The sequence below is a fragment of the Sylvia atricapilla genome, chromosome 8 (assembly GCF_009819655.1).
Source record: "Sylvia atricapilla isolate bSylAtr1 chromosome 8, bSylAtr1.pri, whole genome shotgun sequence".
Classification (NCBI taxonomy): domain Eukaryota; kingdom Metazoa; phylum Chordata; class Aves; order Passeriformes; family Sylviidae; genus Sylvia; species Sylvia atricapilla.
Window position 1 is genome coordinate 23,402,842 of NC_089147.1, and position 15,768 is coordinate 23,418,609.

The window sequence follows — 15,768 nt, forward strand, 5'->3', positions numbered from 1 at the left end:
ATTTCAGTTTCTCATGTCTTTACATGTACCAACTCCTAATTCATTGTGCAAGTGATTTGTATTCTTATTCTCAAACTCCATTCAGACTTAAAAATTTCATTTAATTTGTAAATAAAATTTGTTTATATCCATTTGCAATTTTCAGTATCTGGTCTTAAAAGCAAGGACCCAAAACCAGCAAGTTTTCTCACGTATTAATAGCTCAATAGACAGTGAAGCCTTTCATTTTAGTTATTTTAGAAGTATGCTAGATTTTACTTACCAGAAGAACTAGAAGGACAGGTCCTACTTCAAAACATTAACTAACCAGCTCCACCATCCCTCACAGACAGGATAAATACACCACAGTAAAGACAGGGAATGATTATGTACAAAAGCCATTAGAAATCCAGTCTATTTTCATCACTCCCTAGGATGCAAGAGCTGTGTTCACAACAGCCAAGCTCTAACACAGTTCCAAGACTTTCAGGAACTCATTTTCCTACAGTGTCTCCTTCTTATACTTCCAGTATTTCTTTCTTCTAGTTTCTTTGAAATTAGGAAATAAAAGCTGAGAAACAGGAACAGTAACTAAACAGAACAGATGAAGGAAGGAAAGATAGAAAATAAGAAAAAAAACACGTTTTTGTTAATCTCCTCTGCTTCTTACTAAAGAAAAGCATGACACCGCTAACTACTATGGTGTTAGATGAATGAAAAACAAGATGTGATAAAATAACTCCACTAGCACAATAACAGAAAAATCATTTTAAAAAAAAAGGAAAAAAATAACTGAAAAGAAGCAAGAAGAATTGAATCTTGAAGAAGACTGTTTAATCTGACAAATCTCTGTGAAAAATCATTTTAAATATATTGCTTACAAATAATTCTATTCAATTGTAGGGGATGTAATTTTTTTGTTTTGTTCAGATTTTTAAACAAAATATACAATGAGTATGTCACTGGAACACTGTCGGCTTCAGAAAAAATCTGCTGCACATTTTTGCTTCCATTTCAGACATTTTCAAATAATAATAATTTAAGCTGTATTCCTATTTAATTAGAGCTTATTAAAAGCAAAATAATTTCCACATTAGTTATATTTAACCTCCTTGCATATTCTAAACTCACATGACTTGCAGTATTTCTCACAGTATGGACCTAGACTGATTAGAATTATAAGGGAAGTTAAAAAACCAGATCAATATATTAAACAATGTAGGACATCTTTATGACAATGTGTACTGAGATTGTATCAAAATTGTGTGGGACTCAGGCACAACAAAATATTGTGCCAGGAAGTGACAATTATGCTCAGGAGTCTAAGGCAAAATCACACATTTCCTCTAAACGATTACATAGGAGTTCCTCACCTAAAGAGACTTGTAGTGATTGTCAGCTGCTTTTGTTTTAAAGAGTGAAGAAATAAAAGACTCAAAATCTCATCACCTCTACTGATCTTCATTTTAATTATCTTCAAGACACTGATCCTCTTTGTCTTTTTGTCCTGCATTACAAGCCAGAGACAGGACTTCAAATGAGTTAAATTCTGCTCTCTGGAATTGACAGAAAGGTTTTGTGAAGCTGACTTCATGAATGGAGAAACATGACTCTCCAAAGCAATGTTCTTAAAACATTGGCTCATATTTGTAGACACAAGATCCGGTATGCATGGCATGCTATCATGAAAACCCACAATTGTGAAGAGAGGAGGAATCATCTGACCCGTTCATAATTCCTCATTTCCAACAACAACAACAACCACCTAGTAACATTGTCCGGTTTGGTTTTGTTTTTAACCTACACAGGGTTCAAGTCCATCATCTGTAACAAGTGCCACCTTTATCATCAGAAGCAGCATTAGTAAGCATCAGAAACAACAGCCAGAGGTCTCTACACAGCTGTCACAATATAAAAATTCATCTTTAGGTACTGTACTGACCCACATCCTTGTATTAAATCCAGGCTAAAGTGCCATTGTGCTTGGCATATTTTGCTTGATCAAACTAGCAATAAATCACTGGTACCTGCAAATACTCCCAGGAGTATTTCCCCACTCATTAGAATGTCTCCTACATAAATGAAAACACTCAAAATCATCACAACAGCAATTCAGATACAGGTTAAAAAAAAAAAAAAAAAAAAAAAAAAAAAAGGCACAGGTTGGTTTCTACAATCAAAGGCACTAGAACACCCTGTTTATTTGTGAGCTGCACACCAACAGTATTCCAATAAATTTGTTGAAAAACCACCCTCCCCCCAGAAGAATTTTCCACTTCATTTCCTATTCTTAATGTTTTTTGCCTGTCCATCTTGTCAAATGGCACGCACACACACAAAAAGATCAGAACACTAAAACCAATAAGAAGCCATAAATACTTTCTTAGATAAATGTTGGAAGTGCTTCACGTGCCTTTCACCACGCTTTTCCAAATAGTTGACTTTAATATTTTTCTGCTAGTATTCACTTTGCATACTGAAATCCTCCAGTGGTAAAACTTGCTACATTTGATTTTAATTTACTGATTTATAACAATTGCTGACACATTCCTAAAGTTCAAAATTGCACCTTGCAATGACAGGATCCTGACAAACACAGTAGAACTTATACCTACTTAAAAATAAAAAAAAAAAATCAAACCAAACAATTACATCAACAAACAAAAAAACCCCAAAACTAAGCAAACAAACAAAAACCACAAGCAAACCAAAAACCAAACATATCTTTTACAGGTACACATTCATACAGAGGGAAAATACATAACCATCCTGTCTTTACATGGCAGACTTACTTTCTCTCTTACTCATCCAGACACAAGCTCTGGATCAGCTCCTGGCTGTATTAAACAGCTTGGGCTGAGTGCAGGGATTTAGAAACTGCTACATATAGTATATACTTGAGAACCTTAAGAATCTCATTTCCTTCTATTTTCAACAACTGGAGCAAGTCAATTTTTTTGAAGTTATTACTGTCTTTATTAATCAGATTACAGGAAGGCCACTTAAGAACTCACAAATTCAGGAAAGGAACTTGCTGCTTAAGTGTGGAAGCCACCTCCAGGGAAACAAAGAACCATGTTCCAGTTTGGCTTCATCTTTCACACAACAACCACACAGAAAGAGTGATATGTATTTTGCTTGCTGAGAAAGGAATGATGGCGGAAAGAGGGAAAAAAATAGAAAGAAAAAAAAAAAAAAAAAAAAAAAGAGAAGAGAAGAGTTACACAGTTACACTCTCCTAAGAAGACAGCAAGTGTCTAAACCAACAATATCCTCATCAGCAATACCAAAATCAAGATTGGTGGAATTAAACTTGTCACAAAAAATTAAAAACAACATTTCTCTCTTCTGTCTTTCTAACTTCTGAATCGTGAAACACCACGTAACACTGGATATCACCTGCTCTTCAAGGAAAAACTAAAAAAAACCAAGTCAGCTAATGTCCAAATAATGTCTCCAAAACAAGCTTGCACTTGGCAACTTCTGTAAGAAAGTAGTACAAAGGCTCAAGTTGGGTATCTTCTAGAATATTATTGAATGACTTGTGAGAAAAAATACAGTGTTCAGATTAAGAGGGACAATGTTCAGATTAAGCAGTCAATTGCCAGTACTACCTCATCCTCCTCCATACAAATAAAAATATGCAGGGTTGCTCATAGCTCTAAAGCATAGTGTATCCAAGGGGACTGGAGCGGCTAAAGAAGAGATAGGGATTCACCTTTACAAAATTCATTGCACATATGCTTTCAATCCTCCCCCCTCTTATCCATAATTCGACTCAAAGAAGGCTATTTCATCTTCCCAACTTCATCATATGAACCAAACAGTGTCAGAATAGTTCCTCTCTCAGATAAACACCCTCAGCACAGGGCCAAAGAGACAAGTATAGTGAACCTACTTCAGTGTGTGAAGAACAAGGGGTTTATTCAAGGAGCATGAGGTGTTTTACCCCACAAGATGGGGAGCACTCAGACCTTGGCTGCTCAGCTCTTGGTAGGGCATCCCTCTTTAGAGAAGGCATTTAGATCAGTATGGCTGACTCCTTAATTAAGCATGTTTTCTAACTAGGAACACTTAGCTTATTGTAGGACCGAGACTGGAAGGAGCCTCTGTGCAAATTTCTTTTGCTACTTCTCTGTGTTTAAGGATGATATTAAACAACCCTCCATGTTCCTCCGCTGCAAATTTCCATTGTTAATTAAATTCTGCCCTCCCTCCCACCTCCCTTTGCAGTGCAGTGACTGCCAGCTGATTCAACTTGTTGTCAGCAAATGATTTTTCTGATGGAAATCCAATGCACTGGATGAGAGGGCAGCACAACAAACATTGCTTTATCCACATCTTCATGCACCAAACTAAACTGACATTGGCAGGACTCCTACGTGCTGGGGGGGAGCAGTTGTTTGATTACAACTGGAAACAACCCAGAATTCAATGTTCCCTTTGCCTTTACAACAAAACTGCCCAGGGAGCTGAAGACCACATGGATCTGCCATGCTCTGTCTCTGAGGCTACTCTTCCCTTGGCAGCCTGTGCAGCCAGGTTTGTCACAAACCACAAGACATGGTCACTGCTTGCAAGTCGTGTGACATTCAGAGACTAAGTTCTGATCTCATACAAAGCCTTCAATTGTGTATTTGCTTCCATCTGTGTCACACTTATTTCAGATGTTTCGTAGTCATTTACCTTGAAAGATATGAGCAACTCCAAGAGCAAACTTAGCAGTAAAGGCAAAATTAGAGTAGATGCCATCTTGAGGAAAGTTTGCTATTTCTTCCCCATCTGCTGTTAAACACAGTTTAGTTATTTATTCTGTATATCTATTTTTAGGACAACATGAAAACTAAATGAATTTGAAATGGCTTTTTAAATAATTAAGAAGCTAAAAAAAAAATCACATTTTTAAATTTTCCAAATAGCTCAGTCTGTAACAGTTTTACAGAAATGGTGAGGGTCAAAAACTTTATTTTCTTTTTTAATAGAAAAAAATTTTATAGCAAGCTATTAACGAAACATTTAGATAATAATATTAAAAGTGCCATTTGGGAAAATACATCTATGTGCTTTATTGTGTAAGTCAATCTTGAATTCTAAGTGATTAAAAATACACTCTTGTTAAGGGCAGAACACTCCACACATGAAAAAGGACTGGGGCACCTTTCTCTGAAATATTTAGTAAAAATGAACCTAAAGTCAGATTTAAGTGATAATTATGATTTAATATGACAGTTTATGTTAAGACCTAGCTTCAAAAACTGAGTAACTGGCCAGGGACATCAGCAAAGACACCCTAAATTCAGTTCCTAGTTCTCAGTCAGTACAGCATCAGATCTTCAGCTATTAAAAACAACGTCAGACAAATACCCATAGAATTCTTATTTTCTGAGCAACATCTGAACAAGAGAAATATTTACTTCTATAAGCTCAAGCACAAAATGCAGGGAAAAGAATAACTGATTATGGATTCTTCAACCTCAGTATTCAGTACAGTTGGGAAAAATTTGTATTTCAAATCAAGTTTTTAGTAAAAATGCAGTGCAGGTAAGCGAAACAAATTGTTCCATATTTCAGCTCATGTGGATTGCACAGATTACACAACTTACGATCAACGCAGCTGTGCTGTCTTCTGTACTAAAACATGATGTGCCATTACAGGTGACTCTTTTCAAACAACTACAGATATTTTAATGAATTATTTTTTACACAGATGCTTGAACAATTCCCATTAACATATTCTGAGGAATCCATTCCACTTGACCAGTAAAAAGGCAAAAGGATTAATTTTTCCTCCTCCTAGCTATCAAGAACATTTCAGTTGTTTGCTGGATTACATATGATAAGCCAAAGATAAAAAAGAAAGGAAAAAACACAAAACATAATAAAATAAGCCTTTTTTCCCCTCTCCTGATGCTATCTACCTTTTCCAAACTCACCTGAGTAAAATTTAAACTTATAAAGTTATCTACTCAGAATATCCTGACTTCTACAACCCTAGCATGCTGCCATGGGCCAAACTTCTTTTTCTAACAAGAATCAGAACAAAGTAGTTGCTGAGAAGAATGCTCTTCTCTGAAAGCAGCCCACTACTTTTGCAGAAACAAATCAGCAACTGATTGAAGAAGTTACTTACACAACACCTCCTCAAACCAGCCTGCTGTTTCCAGTCTGGAATCCCCCTTTTGCCAAAAGTTACAAACGAGTTCACATCTACTGCTCTCAGGACTGCAAGAGATCAACACAACCAGTCAAATTTGGGCTATGTGGGAGTCACTACTGAACGTGCCTCCTTTGAAATTAGAGACATGTTGGGAGATTTGACTTTTCCAAATCATGCATCTTTCAAAGAAGTGGTTTATGGTACTTGGGGTAAAATCTGGCATAATGCTCGAGAAACTTTTTTGCAACCTTGAAAGGAGATACATACTGCCCAACTAAGCCCTAAAACAATGAACTCTCCTTGTAGTGCTCTTCATATCACATTTCAATATTCAACCCTCACTCAAAAAAACCAAGGGGAAAGACATGTCCCAAGATGGTTTCATTAAGGTATCTTATAGAAGGGTTTTTAACTCAACTTTGTTGTGTTGTTACAATGGAAAAACGATACACGCTTTCATACAGAAGAGCACTCATATCCAAGCTTCTTCTGTCTCTGTTTACAGCAATTGTTACTTAAAATGCTAAGAGAAAATATATATCTAAGCTAAATAATTTAATTTAAATCTTCTCTTTGCCTTGGCAAGTTAATTTTATTCCTCAACCTTCAACTTCACTTAAGATAGTAGAAGCAAAGAAGAAGAAAAAACACAGCTTTTTTCCCCTCCTAGTGCTGTAGATCAGGAAATCCTACTGCCAGCAGTAATTCCATATTAAGTACATATATATTTATTCTGTAAGCACTGAGTACAAGACACTGCTCAGTAAGACATGTCAATCCTTGCTACCTACAGACTTCAGGCCCAAGTCCTTTTCAGGACACCTGCAATTACAGGAAGATCATCAGAATTGTGTGAATGCTACTTGCACACCCCAATATCACAGACAAAGGAAATGCTGAATCCACGGCAAAGTGACCAAGACCCCTCTGTAAACCCAGACAGATTGGAGCAATCATTCTGTATGAACCTATACAGCATCTTTCCAGAAATGTATCAGCTTTCACAAAGCTAATAGCTTAACCAGACAACCCTTGCAAGTTCCAAGCGCTGCTATGACCTCAGAAGAAGGGGTAGAGAAAGTAACAATATCAATTTAGGAATATATTTGGTCCACAGACTGTACTTTTTCAGAAGACAAACACACAGATCTAAAAAACAAACAACGCACCTACGCTCCCATTCAAACAACACAATGAAGTATGTCCTTAACTGCTCTGCTGTACTGAGTGAATATTATAGGAGTCTATTAGCTATGAACCATTTACAAAAATAGTTTGTTGCAGAAATCCCCAGGTGTGAGCTTCATGACTCTTCTGGTTACAGCTGCACCACCCACAAGAACCTCTCTCGCTCACCGGAGGTAACCTTCGCCTGGGATGAGGCAGTAACAGCCCCATAACCTCGTGCACTGGCACTGCCAGTGGTGTGTGAGCAGATCTCTCCCTGACACACACAGGGAATACACAAAAAACAGTGCTAAAGCCTCCTAAAGGCAAAAGTAACACATGTACTAAATAGAACAAAAAGCCATCTTCCCCCAAGTACCAGAGTGCTCATGCATACAAAATGCTCACTCTACCTGGGAGCTAAGAGCCGAGAATGCTGGAAAAAGCAACTCATCTGGAAGTCTTATAGCTCAAATTCCTGCTTTTTGCCTCTTCTCTGGAGGACGCGAGTGCTGCTACTTTTCCTTCTCTCTCGGTCATGGCAGGACAAGGAGGAGACAATATTCCCAGCCTCAGCTGTGGCTTGATAGAGCAGGGAGGCAGCGGCACAGTGCTTGCAGTGATGAAGGAGCTTCCTTCCTTAGACACAGGCATTCCTAATGGCTTCCTCCTCTTGTCTTAATGACAAGACTCTCTTTGGAGAATAAATCCATTTGAGTCTAGAGAGGATTTTTCCTACATCAAAGTGCTAGATGGGTCTTTTAGCTTTTTTTGCAGTTATTATTTTGGGAGAAGGCAACTGTAACTGCTACAAGTGTAGCAAGTCACCAAATGGCTAATGACTTCCTTAGGACCTTTTAAACCAACAGGTCTGGGTCACCAAGCAAGCAGTTGCAGCGTGCTTACAAGGAATAGGTGGGAACTTGAGGTCCTAGTAAAAGGCAGGTAGATCTTACTAAGGGGAAGATTTTTAGAACCCAAATTTTCCCTGTAAGAGAACTGTAAGGGCACAGGGGAAAAGGGAAGAAATGCTTGCAATACAGGCAGCCAAATGCTATTGGCTGTATCAATTCTGGCAAAACTTCCAAAGCTTAATGCACTGACAGTGTACTGATAAAAGCCCGAAATCACACTCTGACCGGAATCAGCAGCATTTACAGGACAGCACACACTGACCTATATGGAATGCAGCAGACTTCCTTGGAGTCTGTGGAAGAAACATGGGCTAAAAATTCAACAAATGCCCTTGATGTCCAGCATGCTATTCCAAATGTAAATATAATGCCCTAGTCCACTAAGACAGGAGAGAAGAAGAAAGAAAACAAGACTACAATACAGAAGTAGAATATGGCATATTGGAGAGCGAAGTCAGAGAGAAGAGTGGCCTCTCACCCGAGAGATGTGACTATGACAATAAGCAAGTCAAGGCTTGTCAATAAACAAGTCAAGGCTTGTGACTGCCAAGTCACCTGCCTGTCAGAAAGGTCTGGTTCTTCCTTAACCATCTCTCATCTTCATTCTGGAGCAGAGGAGCGTATGAAGATGCTGCCTCCCCATCAGCACCACTTGTCAGGCACGAAGATTGAGTGGGGACAGTTCTAACACTCACATTCACCTACTGATGGCACCACGAACATGCCCTAAATAAACATGCCAGGTGGTTGGGCTGAGCGGACTGCAACACTTTGCAACCTCTTCATTTAACCAAATAAGCATTCACATTTCACTGATTCCACATCAGCTACAGAAGAGGCAGTAAACACTGTGTCTCCAGAGGTAACCTTGCACAGGCTTTGCTGTGCAGGCTTCATGGCTGGCTTTGATAGCTCTTCTCTTCGGAATACTAGCATTCTTTACATCTTTTTCCTTGAACAGGTTCTGTAGATACTGGGGATTTTCCTAAAAGACATGGTGTCAATAAAAGCAGCTGGCATCAGGATCAGGTGTTCCATTGTGCTTCCATGTGAACAACAGCTATAAAAATAGTGATGTCAAGGGTGTGCAGAGGACAGAAAAAACATGAGGAGGATGGTAGTGGGTTTCAGGAAAAAAAAGGTAAACGTTCATTGCATCCATTGTTTTTCTCACATCCATAGTTTCCAGCATGAAACACTGACATACAGTTAAACACAGACTAAACGATAATAAAAACCAAGTCCCATAAACTAAGAAAAGGTTTCCCCCTAAACAAACCCCACCAAAAGCCTGAAGTGGGATCAATTACAGTGCTACTGCACCCATAAGCATCAAATATTTGGAAGACATTTACAACGAAGACCAAATAAACTACTCTGCAACATGAAAAACTGCTTAGGAAATGACAATGAAGACACAGGTAGAGAAGGATCACTGTTTACCACTGGGTTAATATCTCCATTCGTGAATTACAGCCATCTTTGATACTGCAACTCTTCTCTACAAGATATTTTCACCACTTTTTTCTTCATTTTCTCATAGTACTGCTGCTGTTAAAGAGATATTTTTATTCTACATCACCATTAGACAAGTCAAGAATATTCAAGATATTTAAATTACAAACAAGCAGGTTACATTCAATCACAATTTTTCCACATCCACCTTGTATTATGCTGCTGCACGATTTTAATATTAAGAATACAAGTAGAAAAAATGTAAAAAAGGAAGTCTCATTCTGTAAATTGAAATATGTAAAAGCAAACAGATGACTGGAGCTCAGCTCAACAGTCCCATCTTTCCTAAGAGTGCTATCTATAAACTACAAATTCCTCATGGGGAATACTACATCTTCTCTCTGCTTGGATAATATCTTCCCAAAATCGACATTTTGAGTACATTAGAAGATATGTAAAAAACAACTGTGAATATTAGTTTGGATCCATTAGAAAGTAGTTCACATTTCAAAATCCACAACACAACAAATCCCAAAAGGGTTTTAATTTGTACAAAAGTATATAACCATCTCTTTTCTTTCACAAATAACATCACAGGAAAACTTCAAAGGAAATTTAAATTCTTCAACTGAAAAGAGGATTGATAGCATGTAGCTCTTTAAACCCTTGCTTTCCCTTCCTGTGCTACCCCCTTTATCCTGATGGGAAAATAAATCCTGCAACTTTTCACTTAAGGGCTAAATCTGCTTTTTAATTAGAGATGCTTGTGCTGATTCTGTTTTACTTAAAATGCAACCATCCTTCCAGAAATACTTAATAAATCAGTACTAAAAAAAAAAGTAACCAAACCAAAAAAGCGAAACATCCAACAACTTGTTTCCAGCCAGAGGAAACATGTATAATATGTATAATTTCACAGATTCTAACAGAGCTCCAGACTTTTTTGATCAAGAGCAAAGTCAGATTACCTACATGCTACTATCTTCAGTATGAGGGCAATGGGATAACCAGATTTAATCCCAAGAGCACTCTTATTTTTTGGCATGTTCTCTGTATGTGTCCAGTTACATATCCTGACAGGTGAGAGTTTGAGGCTGGTCATGTTTATTTATCTTTCAGTTTCATAAAACATGCTTTTCTCCATTCTCTATACAAATAATCAGAGGGAAGGATCTCAATGCACAAATGTACATTAATACCTGAGAAAATAAACAAATAAAACTCCACACAAACCCTCTTCACCCACCCAAATAGAGCTCCTGTCTCAGTCCCCTGCACTATTAACAACTCCAAGCATCAGAGTCCTGTGATACAATAAGCAATACAAGGAAGTTGTTACCTTCAGGTAGGCTAATAGGAAAAAAAATAAAGCTGGTGACTTGCCACCAGCTCCACATACATAAAATCCAATTTTTTGGATTCAATATTTGCAACTATCCAAGACACAGTGGGCAGAAGCACCTTCCCAGGCATACAAGAAAAGCTTTACAATTCAAAACTAATTCAGTCCGTCTATAAGAACATCTGGAACCTGTTCATTCTACGCCAAGAAGTTTGCCCATCAAAAAGCACAATTTTGAGTGCTTTCTGGTGATGCCATCAGACAGCAATTATGACGTGTCAAGAGAAGCCATTTTTGAAAAGTTAAACCCTGAATATCAGAGCTACCAGGGCCCTTTGAAGAGATGAGCAACACCTCTTACTAAAAACCTGTATCAGGGAAGTATGTTGTTTTGAACAAGTCAGAACAAGCCCTGCCTGGTTACAGAACTCACCTCCCTCCTGCTACTTTTAGGCTGAACCCGTCATCATTCCTAGAAGTGCAAATACTAACCACTACTATTAATCACTTGACATTTGGGCACAGCAGATCAGCATCATCTGGTTTTCAAGGCAGGATGATTCTAGTCACAACATAAATGTTTTTAAAATGTCACCTCCCCGGTTCCTCAGCTGAAACAAAAAAGGACAAGCATTTGCACAGATTAAATGATCACTCACTGATTCATGCCTGCATGGCAAGTAGTGCTCTCTGGCCAGAATTCATGAGAAACAAAGTATTGGCAGATTGGGAATTGGGATGCTTTGTCACACACACAAACATAACTGCACATTTATCACCTACACAAATTAAGAGCAGATACAAATCAAAGCAATATCCAGCAAATGAAAAGCAGTGATAATGGACAGCTCAAGAGGACATGAGACACAAAATGATTCAAAGGAATTGTGGAGATAAATATTCAAACAGAAAGACTATACACAAAACAACCATTATGTTTTACTGGCATGTCTAGTGAGCCACTGGAATTTGCTTTGTGTTTTCAAAAGTACAGTGGACCTTACAAAGTGCTCCCCTCCTATTGGATGGAGGTAAAAAAAAAAAAAAAAAAAAAAAAAAAAACCACCACAACCAACTACTAGAACTAGTAGAAACAGGATAAGGAAATCCACACTGGCACCAACAAAGTTATTCTTGGTCCATTAGGACAATGCAAAGTAATCATCACACTCCATGTTCCCTCTGCTAGGAGAAATGAGAGGCCTAAGGAACTTGCTGACCCCAGTACTATTCACACTCCTCCCAAGTGAAAGTGTATTCTGTCCCCTCATTACATCTCACTGTAGAAACAGATCTCTCCTAGTTCTTCATAATCATCTTCCATGACTTTTTAAGACACTGTTTATCTTTTCACTGAAGCCAACCTCTATAATTTTCCTACTTTTAATTTTTTTTATTTGTCTTAGCACTAAAGAGGTAAGAATTTTCATTACTGTGGGGAGGAGAAGCTCTGATAATTGGTATTTTTAGAGAAGAGAAAGAAAAACAAACAGACCAACATTTATAGGACCAGAAACACCCTGCCATGGACTTGGCTCCAAACACACATATGATAATCTTTCAAAACACCCACCACCTCATCAATATCCCTGTTTCCTACTCAGAACCCTAGTATTCTATTTTCAAAACCAGAATTCTTGCCTATATCTTCTACTTTTCAAGAAATGAGGTAAGGAAAACACATGCATACTTTTAGTTTGTTGTTTTGGTTTTGGGGCTTTCTTAAAATAGAATACTGTATCTGGAGGATGGATGTTCATCAAGTGGAAAAACTGAAGTCTTAACTGACAACAAGAGGCAGCACAAAGACAGATAGATTGGATATTTAATTCAATCGACCAAGGTGTTTTTTCTGTATTATGAGTTGAACAAACAGATGCCACTTGGAACAAATGATAACAACTTTCTGTTGCAAGCCTTGGCACAGAACAATAAGGTGGCTTGATTAATTTCTTTAAAACGAAACTTAAAAATAATTAAGAGTGTCATTGTTGATACACAGAAGCAAGATTATGTTTAGGCTTGCCTTCCCAAAACTATGAACTGTTAAAAAAAATTCCAACCTCTATACCTGAAGTCAAGATCAACAGCATCTTATGCCAAATGCTGTAGCCTACAGTTATAAGAGCATGAATATGGATCTAGTGATGACTGAAAGCATTATTACTGGTTTTAAATTTTCAGATTAAAATTTGTTAAAGCACACTAGGTCCAAAGACTATACATGTATTGTTCTTTCTACAAACAATGCAGATAAAGAACAAAGATAACAGATGGGTTTCGACAGTCAGAGGTTTTAGCCAGCAATATTCAACACGAAAAGAACAGAAATCAACCTTAACAACTGTTCAATTTTTGTGTATTTTCCCTCAATATTAATGGGAAGCAGAAAGCTTTCTGAGAAACAGAATCACTCATAGCAGCTCAGTCTGTTCTCTAGTGGCTATCCATAAACCACAGCATTTTAGTGAGTGACACAGGTATGGAAATAGAGGATAAGAAAGAATGGGGAATAGGATATTTGCAACACTACATGCTAATGAAGAGCAGGAATAGGTCTGGAGAAAATGCTGTGATGTGAAAGGAAATGTTCACCTATTGAGGAGTAATACCAATGTTAACAATTTCTGTAGTATTCTGCTCCCTATGCCAAACTTCATGGCACTTGAAGGAAGCTCCTGTGTCCCTGTGAACAGAAGATCTAAGCACAGATGGCATGAAGTGAAAACAACGCAAAGAACAAGGGCAGGAGGGAGAAGTAGGGAAGTTTTCTCAACTGCACTCTGAACTGTGTTGTGTCTCCTGCCACTGTGACCACTGATCTCATTGTGACAGCTCAGCCTGAAACACAGCTCCCAACTTCACACATTCACAACAAGAAGCAGGTTTAGTATAAGAAAAATCCAGAAACCAAATCACAGTCATTGAAGGCAGATAAATCTTTAAATGGTTGAAGCTAAATTATGAAGCTTAATAAGCTATATTAAGCTAAATTATGTTAACACCTAGACAGTAAACACAAAAACTTGAAAACCAAAAGTGAATGTTAGCACATTGGCTTTTTTCCTACAAAAAACTTGCAGCAAACTCAAAGCAAAAAAATATCCTGGACAGAACAGCCTACAGTTGCAATGCTGCATGCACATGTTCTCCATGGGTCTAGTCAAACAACATGAAAGCTTTAACAGTGTGTTTTAAGAGGACTAAGATTCATGATCCAGAAGCCCTAAAGAACAAACCACAACTTTTGTTTTAAAAAGTCCTGCTGCCTCTGTGTTTAATTGTGAACAGTAGAAAATCTGTCAGCATGAGTTGTACACACAAAGAAAACTGGAATGATAAAACCCATCCTTGTTACCAAGATGGAAGCTCCAGTATGGCAGTACTTGGTTGTTAAAAAGATAGGGCAATAAAATTTTCCTTATTGTCTGAATCGAAATACTACAGAAGAATGCTGCAAAAATTTTCTGAGAAGTATATTTAAGAGTGTGTTTAAATTGCTGGACAAAGGGACAAAATCGAGAACCTGGAGAAACCTGATCTACAACTGGAGCCAATGTTCATTTGTCCCAATACTCCTGTTTCTGCTTAAACGACAAATGCTGTAACGTGAAACATAAAAAAGCAAAATTTACTTGCCACATAAATTGTACGTCTCACATAAATTAAGTTCTATGTCAGCGAAGCAAACAGTAAAGGCACATTATCCCTGTTCCCTGCATTTCCCCACAGACTGAAAAAAGCTGCTGACCTCAAATCTTAGTCTGCACACCAAGGTGACAGAGAACCTCATTCTGTTTATTTTTCATCAAAACAGACAGAAGATCTCTTTATAACTTGCAGGAGACAAGCTCCTCAGAAGCTGAGCCTCGGCACAGCACCAGCAGAAGACAACTGCTGTGCATCACCTAATTCTTATTTTCATCCTTAGTGGTGTGGAATAAGAAGCTAATATGCAGGATGAAATGCTACTCATGTTTCCAAAACTTTGAACCTTGTTAATTTATTGAAATTTGCTCATTTTGAAATCTGTTCTCACGACTGAAATACTACAGTAATTACTGCACCAGTTAAAGAAGTGAGAACGGGTATTATTTTGGCTTCATGCATCCACTAAAAGCACAATCTCCTTCATCTGAATGTCATGCAGTGGTGGACATTACACGTGTCTAGGAACCTGTGTGTGTGTGTGTATATATAGGTACTAAAAACTCTGGAAAATGTTTCAACATCTACTACACATCTCACTTTTCTCATTAAAGTATTTTTTTAAAATAAATTTAAAAATTATCAATGACAGTTTCATAAAAAACAACAGTTCTTCAATACATCAGGTCTTATAGAAAAGCCTGGCAAACTTCAGAATTGATGCTTTAGCACACTGCATTTGACACACACTGTGCAGAACCACCATTGTGCCAATAAATTAACTTCTACAGCAAAAGCTATGCCCCTCACCTCATCCAAAATAGAGGCTGTAGCATGTCCAAAACACAGCAACTTCCACCTGATTCTGCAGCTGCAAGCTCAAGAGTTCCTTATATACACTGCCAATACAAACTCTCCCATAGGATTTCCAGGAAAAGATTTTAAAACAAGGAATAAAATAATCAAGGGTATGGGAATGACGATACAGAAATGAAAACACCATGTCTGAGGAGAGTGAGTCCCAAGACCTCTGTTTACACATAATCACTTGCAGAAAGCCCTGATGTCAAAGGCAGGTCTGCAATGCTTTCATTTTCCAGCCTCAC

The 15,768-nt window shown here is 37.8% G+C and overlaps 1 protein-coding gene across 5 annotated transcripts in view; it reads right to left on the reverse strand.

Annotated features, from left to right (window-relative positions):
* The window catches only part of DLG5 (discs large MAGUK scaffold protein 5), a 96,801-nt gene that overhangs the window by 60,948 nt on the left and 20,085 nt on the right, over nucleotides 1-15,768 (reverse strand). The window lies entirely within an intron of this gene.